Source organism: Panthera tigris, chromosome A2, assembly GCF_018350195.1.
Source record: "Panthera tigris isolate Pti1 chromosome A2, P.tigris_Pti1_mat1.1, whole genome shotgun sequence".
Classification (NCBI taxonomy): domain Eukaryota; kingdom Metazoa; phylum Chordata; class Mammalia; order Carnivora; family Felidae; genus Panthera; species Panthera tigris.
Genome location: NC_056661.1, coordinates 140,280,113 through 140,294,429, shown reverse-complemented (window position 1 = coordinate 140,294,429; position 14,317 = coordinate 140,280,113). Strand labels below are relative to the sequence as shown.

General features: G+C 36.0%; 1 pseudogene; it reads right to left on the bottom strand.

Moving 5' to 3' along the window:
- Positions 1–3,382: 3,382 nt before the first annotated feature.
- LOC102965039 lies at positions 3,383–4,640 on the bottom strand (annotated as a pseudogene).
- Between the last annotated feature and the right edge of the window lie 9,677 nt (positions 4,641–14,317).

The window sequence follows — 14,317 nt, the reverse complement described above, 5'->3', positions numbered from 1 at the left end:
CCTTTGCTGTGCAGAAACTTTTTATTTTCATGTAGTCCTAATAGTGTTTTGTTTGTTTGTTTTGTTTCCCTTACTTCAGGAGACATATCTAGAAAAATGTTGCTACAGCCAATGTCAGAGAAATTATTGCCTGTGCTCTCTTCTAGGATTTTTATGTTTTCAGGTCTCACATTTAGGTCTTTAATCCATTTTGAGTTTATTTTTGTGTATGGTATAAAAATTGGCTTAGTTTCAGTCTTTTGCATGTAGCTGTCCAGTTTTCCCAACACTATTTGTTGAAGAGACTGTCTTTTTCCACTGCATATTTTTGCCTTCTTTGTCAAAGGTTAATTGACTATATAGTCACGGGTTTGTTTCCAGGCTATTTTGTTCCATTGATCTATGTGTCTATTTTTGTGCCAGTACTATACTGTTTTGATTACTATAAATGTATAGTATATCTTGAAATCTGGGATTGTGATACCTCTAGTTTTGTTCTTTTTCAAGATTGCTTTGGCTATTATAGGTCTTTTGTGGTGCCATACAAATTGTAGGATTATTTGTTCTAGTTCTGTGAAAAAATGCTATTGGTATTTTGATAGGGATTGTATTAAATCTATAGATTACTTTGGGTAGTATGGTCATTGTAATAATTTTTTCTTCCAATTCATGAACATGGAATATCTTTGTGTCATCGTCACATTTTTTCACCAGTGTTTCATATTTTTCAGAATATAGGTCTTTCAGCTCTTTGGTTAAGTTTATTCCTATTTTATTATTTTTAGTGCAATTGTAAATGGGATTGGTTCCTTAATTTTTCTTTCTGCTACTTCATTTTTAGTGTAGAAATGCAATGGGTTTCTGTATATTGATTTTGTATCCCGTAACCTAGTGAATTCATTTATCATTTCTAGTAAGTTTGTTTGTTTGTTTTGGTGGAGTCTTTAGGGTTTTCTATATAGTGTCATGTCATCAACAAATAATGAAAGTTTTCTTCTTCCTTACTAATTTGGATGTCTTTTATTCCTTTTATTGTCTGATTTCTGTGGCTAGGATTTCCAATACTATGTTGAATAAAAGTGGTGACAATGGACATCCTGTCTTGTTCCTGATCTTTAGGGAAAATCTTCGTTTTTTACCAATGGAGTATGATATTAGCTGTGGGTTTTTCATATATGATCTTTATTTTGTTGAGGTATGTTCCCTTTAAATCCACTTTGTTGAGGGTTTTTATCATAAATGGATGTTGTACTTTGTCAAATGCTTTTTCTGCATCTATTGAAATGATCATATGGTTTTTATCCTTTCTGTTATTTATGTAATGTATCATGTTGATTGATTTGTGAATATTGAACCACCTTTGCAGCCAGGCAATAAATCCTACTTGATCATTGTGAATGATCTTTTTAAATGTATTGTTGAATTCAGTTTGCTAATATTTTGTTGAGGATTTTTGCATCTATGTTCATCAGAGATATTGGCCTGTAGTTCTCTTTTTTTGTAGTGTTTTTTAAAATCTGGTTTTGGTATCAAGGTAATGCTGGCCTGATAGAATGAATTTGAATGTTTTCCTTCCTCTTCTATTTTTTGAAATAGTTTGAGAAGAATACATATTAACTCTTCTTTAAATTTTGGTAGAGGGGCACCTGGGTGGCTCAGTCTAACTTCAGCTCAGGTCATGATCTCACAATTTGTGGGTTCAAGCCCCAGGTTGAGCCCTGCATCAGGCTCTGTGCTACAGCTTAGAGCCTGGAGCCTGCATTGGATTCTGTTGTCTCCTTCTCTTTCTGCCCCTCCCCCACTCGCACTGTGTCTCTCTCTGTCTCTTGAAAATAAATAGATGTAAAAAAAATTAAAATAAATGAGTAAATAAATAAATTTTTGTAGAATTCAACTGTGAAGACATCTGATTCTGGACTTTTGTTTGAAATGTTTTTTTTTACTATGGATTTGATTTTATTGCTGGTAATTGGTCTGTTCAGATTTTGCATTTCTTCCTGATTCAGTTTTGGGAGGTTATATGTTTTTAGGAATTTATCCATTTTATTCTAGTTGGCCCAATTTGTTAACATATAATTTTTGTAACATTCTCTTATAACCCTTTTTATTTCTGTGGTGTCAGTTGTTATTTCTCCTCTTTCATTTCTAATTTTGCTTATTTGAGCACTTTTTTTGTTGTTTTTTTTTTGTTTCTTTTTTTTTATGAGTCTGGCTACAATTTTTTTATTTACTTTTTTATCTTTTCAAGGAACCAGATTCTGGTTTCATTGATCTGTTCTATTGCTCTTTTAGTTTCTATTTTATTTGTTTCTTCTCTAATATTCATTATTTTCTTTATTCTGTTGGCTTTGGGGTTTGTTTGTTCTTTTTCTACCTCCTTTATGTGTGAGGTTAGGTTGTTTATTTGCGATTTTTCTTGCTTCTTGAGGTAGACCTCTAGTGCTATAAACTCCCCACTTAGGACAGCTTTTGCTGCATCCTGAGGACTTTGGACCATTGTGTTTTCATTTTCACTTATTTCCGTATATCTTTTGATTTCCTCTTTGATTTTTTGGTTGACCCATTCATTGTTTGGTAGCATGATATTTAACCTCCATGTATTTTTACTCTTTCCAGATCTTTTCTTTGTGATAATTTCTAGTTTCATAACATCATGTTCAGAGAAGATGCATGGTATGACATCAATCTTTTTAGCACTTGCAAGGAATCTGTATTCCGCTGTTTTAGGATGGAATGTTCTGAATATATCTGTTAGATCCATCTGATCCAAAGTGTTATTCAGAGCTACTGTTTCCTTTTTGATTTTCTGTTTGGATGATTGATCCATTGAAGAAAGTGGGGTGTTAAAATTCCCTACTATTATTGTATTACTATCAATTACTTCCTTTATGTTTGTTATTATTTGCTTTATATATTTGGGTGCTCCCATGTTGGATGCATAAATATTTATAATTGGTATAGCTTCTTGTTGGACTGTTCCCTTTATTTTTATGTAGTCCCCTTCTTCAACTCTTGTTACAGTCTTTGGTTTAAAATCTAGTTTGTCCAATATAAGTATTGCTACCCTAGCTTTCTTTTCACTTTCATTTGCATGGTAAGTGCTTTTCCATCTCTTACTTTCAATCTGCATATCTCTTTAGGTCTGAAATGAGTCTCTTGTAGGCAGTATATAGATGGGTCTTGCTTTTTAATCCATTCCATCACCCTATGTCTTTTGATTGGAATGTTTAGTCTATTTATTTATTTATTTTTATTGGTGTTTTGATTTGGTTTTGGTTTGGGGTTTTTGTTGTTGTTGTTGTTGTTGCTGTTATTGTTGTTTGTTTTTCTTTTGACCAGATCTTTATTCAAAATTAGCTGTTCATAATGATTTGACTTCTACAGAAAAAACAAATTTAAGTTTTTATGCAGCAGGCTTCCTTTCTTCTATGGTGGGTTTCTTTTCAGCAGACTTCTTCTTAGCTGCTGGTTTCTCAGTAGCTGCAGCCTTTTTTCCTACTAAAGGTTTCTTCTGCTTCTTAACACCAACAGCCTTCTTTCCCTTCTTCTCTACCACAGACCTTTCTCCTGGAACCCCCTTCTCATCTGATTTGGCTCCTAAGGCTACTGCTGCCTTATTCATCCGGAGTTTGTGATTCTTGGCCAGGCGAAGAATGGTGTTATATATAGTGCATGGTCTTTGCATATGGGTTTAGCTTCAGTATGATTCTCAGGTTTTCTGTGGACTTCAGGACTCTGTGATGAATCTTCTTGCATGGTACTCAGGGGGCTCTTTGGATCTCTGAGCTTTTCAAGATTCTGCTAAGGTCTGTGTTAAGTGTCTTATGCATGGAAGTAGGCAGCCTTACACCAAGTGCCATACAGATCATCTAACTTGCAGAAAGTACTTTCAGTCCAAGTGCAGAAATGTCCTACGTGCCCACCAGGAGCAAGTTTCAAAATGTTCAGTTTGCTTGCATTAAGTAATTCCAGGGATGTTTCTGAAGGTCTTGATACTGTTGTCCTCATTATACATGATACAAGGTCCCCTGCACTGGATATGATGACAGTTCTTCATCTTACCTTTGCCAGCTCTCATTTGCTGAGAGGCATAGAACTTTTTCATATCATTCCAGGCTTTAAGTTTCTTAAGAAGCAAAACAACCTCTTTGATCTTCTTGTAGCCTTCACCTTTATCTTTAACCACCAAAGAAAGTTCAGGAACTTCCTTCATACAATGACTTTTAGAATGACCAGTGCTGGTAAGGTTGAGGCAGCCAGGGCAGAGCAGATGGCATATTGCTTCTGTGTTATGTTTACTCTGAGGTGCCAATGGTGGCCTAATTTGGTTGGTGCAAACATGTGGCCCCCATGACACATATTTCCAGAAGCACCCTGGCTGCAACAGTGAGTCCCATGCCTCAAACTCTGGGAATTCAAGCCATGGTTCTGCCAGTACTGGTTTGATGACCTGCTAATTCATTGACAGCATATGACTGTCTGTTGTTTTTGTGCAAGTTGGTGTGAACAAAGTTCACAATATCAGGTTTAATGGAAGCCTTGAATACAGCAGGCAAAGTAACATTTTTGCCCGATGACATTCCCTTTTCAGAATACACTGATGTCAATGGGCAAGCAGTTGTCATTCTGGGAAGAGGAGAGGGCCACACTCCTCTCAATCCCGAGGCTCCTATAGGAAAAGTGTTTGGTTTATTTAAATTCAAAGTAAATATTGACAGGTGTGTGCTTAAAGTGATTATCAATACGTGTGTGCTTACTGCCATTTTGTTACTTGTGTGGTTGTTTTCGTAGTTCTTCCTTCCTTTCTTCTCTTCCTCCCTATTCTTAGGGTTTGCTGGCTGTCTTTGGTGATATACTTGGATTCCTTCCTCTTTATTTTTTGCATATCTGTTACTGGTTTTTGATTTGTAGTTACCACTAGGTTTATATATAACATTTTATGCATATAGCTGTCTATATTGTTGATGGTCACTTAAGTTTGAATCCATTCTTTACTCTCCCCCCTCCCCATTTTAGGTATATGGTGCCATACTTTACATCCTTTTGTAAATTCCTTGACTGATTTCTATAGGTTTACTTAATTTTAGTACTTTCGTGTTTCCTACTTTTCTTACTTCTGCTTATGGTCTTTCCTTTTCACTCAGAGTCCTCTTATTTTTAAAACATTTTTTTTAACGTTTATTCATTTTTGAGAGACAGAGAGAAACACTGTGAGCAGGGGAGGGGCAGAGAGAGAGGGAGACACAGAATCTGAAGCAGACTCCAAGTTCTGAGCTGTCAGCCCAGAGCCCGATGTAGGGCTTGAAGCCATGAACTGTGAGATCATGATCGCTGAGAGTTCTGGTAACACTAGTTTAGTGGTTATGAATTCCTTTAACTTTTGTTTGTCTGGGAAACTTCTTCTCTCTCCTCTTCTGAATGATATCCTTGCTGAATCAAGTATTCTTGGCTGCAGGTTTTTTCTATCATCACTTTGAATATATCATGCCACTCCTGTCTGGGCTGCAAAGTTTCTGCTAAAAAATCTGCTGATAGCCTTATGGGGATTCCCTTGTATATAACTGTTTTCTTTTCTCTTGCTGCTTTTAAAATTCTACCCTTATCACTGCTTTTTACCATTTTAATTACTGTGTGACTTGGTGTGGACCTCCATGGGTTGATTTTACTGGAGGCTTCCTAGATGTGGATTTCTGTTCTCTTGCCCAGATTTGGGAACTTTTCAGCTATTATTTCTTTAAGTAAATTTTCTGCTCCCTTTTCTCTCTCTTCTCTGTCTGGAATTACTTTAATGTGAATTTTGTTACACTTGCTGGTGTTGCTGAGTTCCCCAAGTCTATTTTTACTTACTTATTGTTATTTTTTGTTCTCTTTCTTGTTCAGCTTGATTTCCAATAGTCTCTCCTCCTCAGGTTGCTGATCCATTCTTCTGCTTCTCCCAGTCTACTTTTTATTCCATCTAATGTATTTTTAACTTCACTTCTTAAGTTTTACATCTCTGATTGGTTCTTTGGTTCTTTTTTTTTTTTATGTTTTCTATCTCTTTCTTGAGGGTCTCACTGAGGTCTTCCACTTTTTTCTCAAGTCCAGTGAGAATCTTTATGACCATTACTTTAAATTCTCTATCAGACATATTACTTACTTCCATTTTGTTTAGCTCTATTGGTGTGATTTTGTCCTATTCTTTCATTTGGGATGTGTTCCTTGCCTCCTCATTTTGTCTAGCTATCTGTGTCTCTTTCTGTGTGTTAGGAAAGTTAGCAGTGTCTCCTACTCTTGAAAGTAGTGGCTTTATGAAGAAGTCCTGTAGTGCCCTACAGTGCAGTGTTCCCTGTTCACCGGAACCTTGTGCTTCAGGGATGTCTCCTGTGTGTGTTGCATGCACCCTATTGTTGTGGACGAGCTGCATTTACCTTTAGTTCAGTCATCTGCAATTGCTCTCTTTGTTGTGGGCAGGGTTTGGTCCCTGTATTGGTAGCTGGCCAATCTTCCCAGAGCTGTTTTCTATTGGCAGTGTCATGGTATAAGGTTTCTTGGCTTCTGGCAATCTACTAGGGCTTTCCCTTCCCTCTTGTTCCTCCCACCTATTTCATTATCATGAAGAAACAAAAAGAGAAGAGAGAAGGACTATTTTTTCTCTGCTTTTCTTTATACATTTCATTCTGAGGCTAGTTGTCTTATACCCAAATTAGAAAATATTGTTGAAGTGATTCTTAGGGATTATGGTCAAGTTTGAAATCTATCTATCCCATTTGAATAAGAATAAATTTTTGCAGTTCTAGAAGTCTCCAGTTCTCAGTTAACTTGCTGCTAGGCTAGTAACCTTCAGAAGGTGAACTGTTGTTGATCAATTTCAGTATAATAATTATAGAAGATCTTCTGGAAATATTTAAGAAAAAGGATAATTTCATTTTATTTTATTCCTGTGCAGTGTGCTAGACACTATATTAGCTTTATGTATAATAGACTTATTGTACCTTCTGTGTTCTTTAGTAATACAACAAAAATTGCATCTTCATAAAGCATTTCATATTACAAAAATAAAAATGTAATTTAAAAAATGACATTAAATATGTTAGGTATAGAAGGCAGTGTTTTGAGGAAACAGTTTTATCTTTGTAAAACTTTCCCCATAATGAAATATTTATATGGTTTGAACATTATAACTTCATGTCAAGAAACTTAGTTAATGAAAGTCAAGTGGAAAAAAATGCAAATTAATTATTATTCAAAATGTCAGAGTAAATTTATATGCAAAACTAAAATATTTAGGATTAAAATTCATCTTTAAATTGGATTCTAAGTATAAATAAGATGCATATATTATGAACTGCAGTGGGTTAGTAGGGAGAAGTATAAATGATCACAATCTTAGATAATTACCTCAGTAGGGCATACAGTCCTTTTCAATAACTCAACACTGATACTCCTTTCAATTTTTAAGAAACTATCTTTGATACATTTATGTTGTTTGGTATTTCTAGGGAATCCTGTCACGTTGTTTAGATCTTTATAAGAACTTTGAGATGTCGTTATTAGTAAGAGAACTATATAGCATTAAATTTTAAGCATAAACAATATTCCCAGAACTTCATGAAGATTAGAATCAGGCTTCCCAGTAGCCATTCACAGGACTAGACCTGAATGAAACTGTCCTGGGAAACAGTGAGACACTGCAAGTTTGTCTTTGCCATCCAACTTTTTCTTCTTCCCAGGACCCCTACAGACCTGGTTTATTTGAGCCTGTGGCCCCAGAAAGCATCCCACATTGCAGAACTACCACAATTTACCATAGATTCTTGAGCCATACCTCCAGAGCCACCTCAATATAAAACTTCTACTTTTTCCATGTGTATTTGTGTCTAGAATGTAATTAAGATTTAGGCACACCCAATTGATTTGCTTTCAGTAGTCTGTAAAAACTAATTTGGCCAAGATACAAATAGGTTTGGTGAGTTTCTGCAGCATTGACCATTTTTTCTGCCACTTGTGCCTTTCTTCTTTTTTTTTTTTTCTTTTGGAAACAGTTTTATTGAGACAGAAGATAAACCATCCCCCATCCCCTTTCTATTCTGATGCCACAAGTTGTAATAAAATATTGGCAATAGGAGCAGCAGTTGGGAATTGTACTGAATCCCCTGAAGTTTACTTCCAAAGTTACTCAAAATCGTGTTGCACATACATGCCATTCATGAAAACACAATGTGTCCTACTAGAGTGTAAATATCTAATATTCACCCCACTGTATCTTACATTTCTTTTAAGATCACGGTGTCTTGCTTAGTCATCTAATATTTAATACTGGTGTTTTAGAGTAATTCTTCCCAAGAGATTTAAACTATCGCTCTTGGGGCACCTGGGTAGCTCAGTTAGTCAAGCATCCGACTTCAGATCAGGCCATGACCTCACCACTTGTGGGTTTGAGCCCCGCATCGGCTCTGTACTAACAGCTCAGAACCTGGAGCCCACTTCAGATGCTGTGTCTCCCTCTCTGTGCCCCTCCCCCACCTCTTTCTCTCTCTCTTTCTCAAAAATAAATAAACATTAAAAATTTTTTTTTAAATTGTTGCTCTCAATTTTCCTAGTGAAATCGCCTCTCACCATTCCCTATTCAGACGGCTAATTCTCCCACAGTGGCTATATATAATTACTTGTAGTTTTTACTGATGTTTGTTTTTAACTGTAGTTTAATATACGACCTATACATTTTTAATAATTATGGTGACTTGCATTTATACACCATCGTTCACCTTGAAAGATCCCAAAGCACCTTTCCAAACTATACACTTCTCACATAAACAAATGCCAGGCAACATTAAGGATGATGGAAACAGCCAGTCACACAATTAACATGCTGTTTACCTAACTCCTGAAAAATATAGATGCTTCCCAAGACCCGAGCTAATATCAATCATAGGAGATGCTTCACTGAACACCATGCCACAGGCTGATATCATCTCTCACTATTGACATAAGCCACTTTTTTATTAATTTATTTTTTAATTTACATCCAAGGTAGTTAGCATATAGTGCTATAATGATTTCAGGAATAGATTCCAGTGATTCATCCCCTATGTATAATACCCAGTGCTCATCCCAACAAGTGTCTTCCTTAATGCCACTTACCCATTTAGCCTCTCCCCCACCCCCAGAAACCCTCAGTTTGTTTTCTGTATTTAAGTCTCTTATGTTTTGTCCCCCTCCTTGTTTTTAGATTTTTATTTTTTGCTTCCCTTCCCTTATGTTCATCTGTTTTGTATATTAAAGTCCTCATATGGGTGATGTCATATGATATTTGTCTTTCCTTGATTAACTAATTCACTTAGCATAATAACCCTGTAGTTCCATCTAGATGCAAATGGCAGGATTTCATTCTTTTTGATTACTGAGTAATACTCCATTGTGTGTGTGTGTGTGTGTGTGTGTGTGTGCGCGCGTGTGTGTGTGTATTGGGAAGACACACCATGGCTTCTTTATCCATTCATCCATCGATGACATTTGGGTTCATTCCATACTTTAGATATTGTCAATAGTGCTGCTATAAACATTGGAGTGCATGTGCCCCTTCGAAACAGCACACCTGTATCCCTTAGATAAATACCTAGTAGTGCAATTGCTGGGTCATAGGGTAATTCTATTTTTAATTTTTTGAGGAACCTCCATACTGTTTTCCAGAGTGGCTGCACCAGCTTGCATTCCCACCAGCAGTGCAAAACAGGTCCTCTTTCTCTACATCGTCACCAACATCTGTTATTGCCTGAGTTATTTATTTAAGCCATTCTGACTGGTGTGAGGTGGTATGTCATTGTGGTTTTAACTTGTATGTCCCTGATGATGAGTGATGTTGACCTTTTCTCGTGTGTCAGTTGGCCATCTGGATGTCTTCTTTGGAGAAAAGTCTGTTTATGTCTTTTGCCCATTTCTTCACTGGATAATTTGTTTTTTGAGTGTGGGGTTTGATAAGTTCTTTATAGATTTTGGATACTAACGCTGTATCTGAAGGGTCACTTGCAAATATCTTCTCCCATTCTGTTGATTGCCTTTTAGTTTTGCCGATGGTTTCATTCACTGTGCAGAAGCTTTTTATCTTGATGAGGTCCCAGTAGTTCATCTTTTGTTTCCCTTGCCTCTGGAGATGTGTTGAGTAAGAAGTTGCTGTGGCCAAGGTCAAAGAGGTTTTTGCCTGCTTTCTCTTCTATGATTTTGATGGCTTCCCATCTTATGTTTAGGTCTTTCATCCTTTTGGGTTTATTTTTGTGTATGGTGTAGGAAAGTGGTCCAGGTTCATTCTTCTGCATGTCGCTGTCCAGTTTTCCCTGCACCATTTGCTGAAGAGACTCTCTTTATTCAATTGAATATTCTTTCCTGCTTTGTCAAAGATTAGTTGGCCATACATTTGTGGGTCCATTTCTGGATTCCCTATTCTGTTCCATTGATCTGCGTGTCTGTTTTTGTGTGAGTACCATACTGTCTTGATGATTACAGCTTTGTAATACGTCTTGAAGTCTGTGATTGTGATGCCTTCCACTTTGGTTTTCTTTTTCAGGATTGCGTTAGCTATTTTGGGTCTTTTTTTGGTTACATACAAATTTTAGGATTATTTCTTCTGGCTCTGTGAAGAATTCTGGTGTTATTTTGATAGGTATTGCATTGAATATGTACATTGCTTTGGGTAACATTGACATTTTTACAATATTTGTTCTTCGAATCTATAAGCATGGAATATTTTTCCTTTTTTTTTTTTTTGGTGTTGTCTTCAATTTCTTTCATAAGCTTTCTATAGTTTTCAGTGTATAGATTTTTCAACTCTTTGGTTGGATTTATTCCTAGGTATTTTATGGGTTTTGGTGCAATAGTAAATGGGATTGATTCCTTGATTTCTCTTTCTGTTGCTTCATTATTGGTGTATAGGAATGCAACCAATTTCTGTGCATTGATTTTATACCCTGCGACTTTGCCGAATTCAGTTCTAGCAGTTTTTTGGTGGAATCTTTTGGGTTTTCCATATAGAGTATCTTGTCGTCTATGAAGAGTGAAAGTTTGACTTCCTCTTTGCTGACTTGGATGCCTTTTATTCCTTTGTGTTATCTGATTGCTGAGGCTATGACTTCTAATACTATGTTGAATAACCTTGGCAAGAGTGGACATCCCTTCATGTCCTGACCTTAGAGGGAAAGCCCTCAGTTTTTCCCCATTGAGGTTGATATTAGTAGTGAGTCTTTCATATATGGCTTTTATGATCTTGAGGTATAATCCTTCTATCTCTACATTCTTGAGGGTTTTTATCAAGAAAGGATGCTGTATTTTGTCAAATGCTTTCTCTGTAAATACTGAGAGGATCATGTGGTTCTTGTCCTTTCTTTTATTGATGTGATGTATCACATTGATTGTTTTGCCAGTATTGAACCAGCCCTGCATCCCAGATATAAATCCCACTTGGTCTGGTGAATAATTCTTTTAATGTATTGTTGGATCTGGTTAGGTAATGTCTTCTTGAGCATTTTTGCATCCGTGTTCATCAGGGAAATTGGTCTGTAGTTCTCCTTTTTAGTCGGGTCTTTGTCTGGTTTTGGAATCAAGGTAATGCTGGCTTTATAGAATGAGTTTGGAAGTTTTCCTTCCATTTCTATTTCCTGGAACAGCTTCAAAAGAATTGGTCTTAACTCTTCTTTAATGTTTTGTAGAATTCCCCTGGAAAGCTATCTGGCCCTGGACTCTTGTTTTTGGGAGATTTTTGATTACTAATTTGATTTCTTTACTGATTATGGATGTATTCAACTTTTCGATTTCCTGTTTCAGTTTTGGTAGTTTATATGTTGCTAGGAATTTGTCCATTTCTCACAGATTGCCCATTTTATTGGTGTATAATTCCCCATAATATTCTCTTATTATTGTTTGTATTTCTTCTGTGTTGGTTGTGACCTCTCCTCTTTCATTCTTGATTTTATTTATTTGGGTCCTTTCCTTTTCCCTTTTGATCAAACTCACTAGGGGTTTATCAATTTTGTTAATTCTTTCAAAGAACCAGCTTCCGGTTTCATGGATCTGTTCTACTGTTTTTTGTTTGTTTGTTTCGATAGCATTGATTTCTGCTCTAATCTTTATTATTTCCTGTCTTCTGCTGGTTTTGGGTTTTATTTGCTGTTCTTTTTCTAGCTCTTTGAGGTGTAAGCTTAGGTTGTGTATCTGAGACCTTTCTTCCTTCTTTAGGAAGGCCTGGATTGCTATATAGTTTCCTCTTGTGACTGCCTTTGCTGAGTCCCAGAGGTTTTGGGTTGTGGTGTTATCGTTTTCACTGACTTCCATATATTTTTAAATTTTTTTTAACTTCTTGTTTAGCCCATTCATTCTTTAGTAGGATGTTCTTTAGTTTCCAAGTATTTGTTATCATTCCAAATGTTTTCTTGTGGTTGATCTCAAGTTTCATAGTGTTGTGGTCTGAAAATATGCATGGTATGATCCCTATTTTTTTGTACTTGTTGAGGGATGATTTGTGTCCCAGTATGTGATATTCTGGAGAAATTCCATGTGCACTTTAGAAGAATGTATATTCTGCTGCTTTAGGATGAAACGTTCTAAATATATCTATTAAGTCCATCTGGTCCAGTGTGTCATTCAAAGCCATTGTTTCCTTGCTGATTTTCTGTTTAGATTATCTGTCCATTGCTGTAAGTGAGGTGTTGAAGTCCCCTACTATTATGGTATTGTTATCAATGAGTTTCTGTATGTTTGTGAATAATTGATTTATATATTTGGGTTATTCCACATTTGGAGAATAAATATTTACAATTATTAGATCTCTTTGGTGGATAAACTACTTAATTATGATATAATGCCCTTCTTCATCTCTTGTTACAGTCTTTATTTTAAAATCTAGATTGTCTGATATAAGTATGGCTACTCCGGCTTTCTTTTGGTAATCATTAGCATGATAGATGGTTCTCCATCCCCTCACTTTCAATCTGAAGGTGAGTTTAGGTCTAAAATGGGTCTCTTGTAAACAGCATATAGATGGATCTTGTTTTCTTATCCATTCTGTTACCCTATGTCTTTTGATTGGAGCATTGAGTCCATTGACATTTAGAGTGAGTACTGAAAGATATGAATTTATTGCCATTATATTCCCTATAGAGTTGGAGTTTCTGGTGCTGTTCTCTGGTTCTTTCTAGTCATTGTTGCTTTTGGTGTTTGTTTGTTTGTTTGTTTGTTTGTTTTCATCTTTTCTCCCCTCAGAGAGTCCCCCTTAAAATTTCTTGCAGAGCTGATTTAGTGGTCATGAACTCCTTTAGTTTTTGTTTGGGAAAATTTGTATCTGTCATTCTATTTTGAATGACAGTCTTGCTGTATAAAGAATTCTTGGCTGCATATTTTTCCAATTCAGCACATTGAATATATCCTGCCACTTCTTTCTGGCCTGCCAAGTTTCTGTGGACAGATCTGCTACAACATTATGTGTCTACCCTTGTAGGTTAAGGACTTTTTTCCCCCTTGCTGCTTTCATTCTTTTCTAGCCTGAGTATTTTGTGAATTTGACAGTGATATGCCTTGTTGATGGTAGGTTTTTGTTGAATCTAGTGGGAGTTCTCTGTGTTTCCTGGATTTTGATGTCTGTGTCTCTTCTCAGGTTAGGAAAGTTTTCCTCTATGATTTGCTCACATAAAACAGCTACCCTTTTTTCTCTCTCTTCATCTTCTGGGACTCTTATGATTCGGATGTTATTCCTTTTTTATGAGTCACTGAGTTCTCTAATTCTTATATCGTGCTCTTTTGCTTTAGTTTCCCTCTTTTCTTCTGCTTTATTATTCTCTGTAAGTTTGTCCTCTGTATTGCTGATTTGATGCTCTGCTTCATCTATCCTTGCTGCTGTGGCATCCAATCGAGATTGCAGCTCAGTTATAGCATTTTTAATTGTGTCCTGGCTAGATTGTACTTCCTTTATCTCCGCAGAAAGGGTTTCTGTGCTTTTTTCAACCCCAGCTAGTATTCTTATTATCATGATGCTAAATTCTGGTTCAGACATCTTGCTTGTATCTGTGTTGATTAAGCCCCTCGCTGTCATTTCTTCCTGTTCTTTCTTTTGGGGTGAATTTCTTCATTTTGTCATTTTGAAGGAAGAAAGAGTGAATAAAATAAAAAAAAATTAAAAAATAAAAGTTAAAAAGTTAAAACAACACAAAAAAAATCAAATAAAGGATGCTAGCTCCTAGGTGTATTTTGGTCTGGTTGTTCAAAGAAGCTTGATAGTATAGAGAAAAAAGTGAAAGAAAATAAAAGAAAGGAAAAAAAAGGGAAAATGTTTAGAAGTTTAAAAAGATGAATACAATAAAATGATGAAAGTAAA